Source organism: Triticum aestivum, chromosome 6B (assembly GCF_018294505.1).
Source record: "Triticum aestivum cultivar Chinese Spring chromosome 6B, IWGSC CS RefSeq v2.1, whole genome shotgun sequence".
Classification (NCBI taxonomy): domain Eukaryota; kingdom Viridiplantae; phylum Streptophyta; class Magnoliopsida; order Poales; family Poaceae; genus Triticum; species Triticum aestivum.
Genome location: NC_057810.1, coordinates 682268052 through 682273057, shown reverse-complemented (window position 1 = coordinate 682273057; position 5006 = coordinate 682268052).

Below are 5006 nucleotides of genomic sequence, written 5' to 3'. Positions count from 1 at the left end.
AATCTCTAAAAAGCTTATATTACGGACGCGGGAAGTACGTACTACATAGATGATCTAGTGACTCCTCGTCTGAGATATCGACAATCTTCATGCCTGGCTCCGATAGCATGGGCAGCAGCTGCAGCTCCAACGCCTCCGGCTGCTCCGCTCCTGCCTCCTCCTCCCATATCTCCGCATCGAGTTCGGCGAAGAGCGCGTCGGCCGCTGTCTACTCCTGCAGGAGGAACTGCCGGTTGGCCTCCACACAGGCCTCATCTTGGATTGACTCCAGGCGGGCCTGCAACTCCGCCATCACCGCGGCTTGGGCGACGGTGAACTCCTCCTCCGCCTCCGCCTCCGCCATGTTGAACCCCGGAGCAGACTGGTCCACCTCGTCCTCTTCCGGATCTGCCACCCCCATCGGCTCCGGGCTAGATATGAGGGTGTCGATCAGCCCGTGCGTTTAAGGTCCGTTTGAGGCGCCCGTCTGGATCAAAAATTCATGACCGGTCAGTGACCGAGCGGCATGCCCGGGCGTATGAGGCGGGTTTGGGATGCCGGGCTATAGATGCTTTTAAAGGCAAACATCTCGTCTACGTCTGCTTTCTGCTCCATCTGGATACAACGGTTGGCCTCCGCCTCCGACAGAAATGAATTGAGGATTGCCTGCTGCTTCGTCTGCAGATCTGCGTCACCCGTGTTTGCCACGTCCTTAGGTTTTTTTTGGATCGGTCAGTGACCGGGTCGTTCGCCCGGGCATTTGTGAGTATGGTGAATCAATTTGCTATAGATATGGTGAATCAGGTGTGAGTGCGTGGCTAGATTTAGAATCCACATGCACGCATGCATGTTCCATTGGTCAAGCATTTTAAGAAGTGCAGCTATGGAAATTAGTAGGCATGTGGCAGCAGCTAACCACCCGCCCGACGCCTCTCTTACGGCAGTAATCAGACACTGGACAGCGTGGGCACCTCGATCGGAAGCACCTGCTCGAGGCGCGAATGCAGCTGCTACGCGAATCTAGCACGAGGGAGTAGAAAGTGGAAGGTCAGGGGCGGCGCTGCGCTGGCCAGGTGCAGGTCGGGGCGGGTCGTCGCCGAAGATTGCCGGAGAAAAGGAGCGGCGCCTTGGCTCCTGCTTCTGGCTCGCGCACGGCTCTGTCTCGTGTCGACACTGGTATTCAAAAACAAACCGTTGAAACTGGCAAGCTGGGCAGGTAGTGCATTTTTCACTGTAGCTTGACAAGCAGGCCATTTTTTCTAGGCCGGCCCATGAGCATGGGTGCCTGCCAAGGAACTAAACGGGTTGTGCCTGGCCCGTGGCACGCCGTGTGAGGTTCTCGTCCGTCGAGCTGAGGCCCATGTGTCGGCACGGCATGACCTATTTATTTATTTTAAAAAAATTAGGCCGAATGAACAAAAAGAAAACAACCCAAAAGGCTGGAAACCACGCGGTCCATTGCGCGTGTTGTGTGCTGGTCCGCCAATCGTTTATTAACGGACTGTCGTGGGCCGTGTCGGGCCAAGCCTGATTAGGTGTGTGATGGGCCATGCCATGCTCGGGTCAGCCCATTGGACACCTATGTTCTTCACATCTAGAGGAACAAACCTTATCTCTACTTACTTAAAAAAAATTGTGTTCCTTTTCCTGCCGGATGGAGTGCTTCATCTAAAATTCCACTTTGTCTCAAAAAAAAATCTAACATTCCACTTTTTTCTGATGATCATCCCTTGGAAACCGTCTTAATTGTCCCATGTTTTATTTTTGACTTACTAAATAAACTATATTTTCTTTGGTAAATCAATAAGTGAGTACAAAATAAAATAACGGGCAGGATTTGGTAACATTTGACACATTCATATAATACGGACAAGTAAATTATGGACTAATGTACTAGAATATTTATAAATATTCTGGCAACGCACATGCAAATACCTAGTTTTTAAATAAAGGAAGATAACAATGAAAATGTGATGCATATTAATGAAATTGTAGATATAATGTATACTAACGAAATTGGTGGCATGGTTGTGCATGTGGCCTTCACGCTGGTATGAAACAATGGCAAGCAGAACCAAGCATGAGTGTCAAATGAACTTCTTACTTTCTTGGGATTTTAGAATTTATTATGCTTTCAATTTGATAATAATATGTAAGTTATGTGTTATAATTTATCAACACCTAGCAGACACATACATATGAGATGATAGCGCGCCCAATCAAAATTTCAAGAGCGCAAGTTGAATGACGCCAAGAGGGAAGAGAAGATGGAAGGTTCACCAGGTAGGCGAGACAGGGCAATACCACCAGGTAGGCGAGACAGGTAGGGAAGAGAAGATGGAAGGTTCACCATGGATTTATCTGGCAATGGCATAAATAGGGCGCGCCTCTATGACAGTATGGCAGAACTCTCCTCCGTATCACCGAAAGAACTGCAAACGAAAACGATGGCGATCGAATTAAACAGTGTCCGGTCTCTGCAGTCCAACTGATTTGTTCGCTGCAGCTGATAACCCAATTTTTTTGGTTCGGTGCTTTAAATTTTCGAAACTTTGAATTCCAGTCCAACTCCAAGTTAGCCAAGGCTGACTTCCCGATGTGCCTGTAGCAGCGGCAGAGCGGACTCGTCCATCCGTTGCATGTCGTCCTACCAATCAGCACCAAAGGCTGCGTTGCACCTCGCTTTTGCCTCGGCCGTGCGATGCATGCCGCTCGGCCGCCTGTCCCGTCGTACTCCCTCACCCCGGCATGACCAACTGAGCAACATAAAATACCACCCCGTCGCCTACCGGGGCAACGCCACCACCATATTTCACCTCGCCACCAAGGCCGCGCACGCGTGAACAGCAACCAACGCACCGAGCTAGCCTAGCCGACATGGCGTATGCTGCCTCACGGGGCCATCCTGGGCAGAGCCGCGGGTGCCCTCGGTCGCTGCGGCCACCGCCAACCTCCCTCCGGTCCGGGCGCCACCCACTTCAACGGTTCAACCTCGCGCTACCGGCGCACCCGCGCATCACGCTCCTCACCAGCCCCCGCGCATCTTCCCATCCCGCCACACCCGCGACAGCTTCCCCTCCGTCCTTGCTCCTCCGATAGCCTTCTCCTCCTCCACGCCGACCAGGCCGCGCCACCCCCACCATCATCGACACCCCCAACCACCAGCAGTTCGGCTGGCGCCATCGCCGTGGGCTACTTCATGCTCCATGCCGGCGTCGACTCCGCCCTTCTTCTCCACACGCTCGAGCTCATCACCCACCCGGGCGACCGCGACCTCAGTCTCATCGCCTCCCCCGACGGCGAGCCCTACACGGTCGCGAAGCTCCAGCAATCCTGGATGGTTTGGCCTGCTCCTCGCTCCTCATAAACTCTCTGCAACTGAGACCTGACGCTACGTGGTGCAAGGCCAGAAGGGTCGCGAAGCTCCAGCAATCCTAGATGGCTTGGCCTGCTCCTCATAAACTCTCTGCAACTGAGACCTGACACTACGTGGTGCAAGGCCACCAGCCCTCTACAACCGAATGAGGGGAAAGAAGTATGACTAGAGGAAGAACGTCGGTTGCATTTGCATAGGATCCACACCGAGGCCTTAAACTGACGGGCAGGGTCCATCACAATTTTCCTTACCAGATCGCTCCCAGGCCTCCAATTCCTGGGAGCTTAGTAACTGTAGGGATGTTTTGTTCACACTGATGGTCAAAGCTAACCCTAAAATATGTGATTTTCAATCGTTGTGTCCTTGTTGGGCCGGCGCGGTAGGTCATTCTTTCCCTTTTGTTTATTTTATTTATTCTCTGTTGAGTTGTTGTGGTGTTCGCCTCGTAGTGGTGCTGCGGTTGTGGATCTTGATTTTGCTGCTAGGTTGTGGTAGTGTTGTTAGTTACTTGGTCTTGATTTTTTTTCAAAAGGTTTCCTGTTACCATGTGGATAGAGATTGTGGTTGATTTTCATGGGTAAAAAGTGGTTATTGCGGGCTGTACATATACTTGGTTGTATGCGCTATTCATTTTAGCAAATATTTCAGGTGTCTTCCTTTTTGTGGGCATGGGTTTGCGCAATTTTATTGAAAAACGCATTTTAAAAATGTGCACGCATTTTTTAAAATTTCACACATTAGAAAAATGTCCTTTTTTTTTGAAATGTTCACACTTTTTAAGAAAGGTATTCCTTTTATGGAAAACAGAAGTACAAAATGACATATATAACTAATATTTTATTACTCAAAAAGAAAAGAAAAGAAAGGAAAAGAAAAGAAAATCATCAACAAACTTCTCTAAAATAGGAAATTCAATGATGTACTTTTAGTGACATAAATATTTTATACTGTATTACTCAAAAAGATGGTCAAACTATAAGCTCATATACACGCGCATACACTTATCCCTATGAACGCACACACGCACACCCTACCCCTATCCCTATGAGCACCTCCGAAAGACTGAGCCGACATATCATATTGAAATTTATGAAGTCACCGTAGGCACCTCGTCATCGACGAGAACGTCTCCTCCCACTCCCTCTAACCATCCAACCACAGGTTGGTTCGCTCTAAACTAGAAAATTCATTGATGTACTTTTAGTGACATATATAACTAATATTTTATTACTCAAAAAGATAGTCAAAATATAAGGTCATAATACGTATAGGTCTTATAAAAGTGCACCAAATATATGAACTACAAGCACGTTTGCACCTATCCAAACGTACCTACGTGTTGATTAGTACCGAGTACTGGTTCAAGTCGGTTCAAGTCTGAGTAGGAGTCCTGGTTGAGTCAGGTTAGCTATGCGATCGAGGTTGCCGGTAATTAGAAGTCCTACTTGTACAAGGAATCGATGTGTTGGGTCCGGTTAGGATTAATAGCGTGATCAGCGTCCCCGGTGATTTGTTCAGGAAAATTGTGTCTGTGTGGTCATTGGAGTTCTATTCGGAGTCATGCACGTATAGGTTTAGGCTTGTTAGGTCGGTCGCTGGTCAGCTTATATATACGCGGTCAGAGGTGCAAGATTTGTAACGTGAAGAAAAC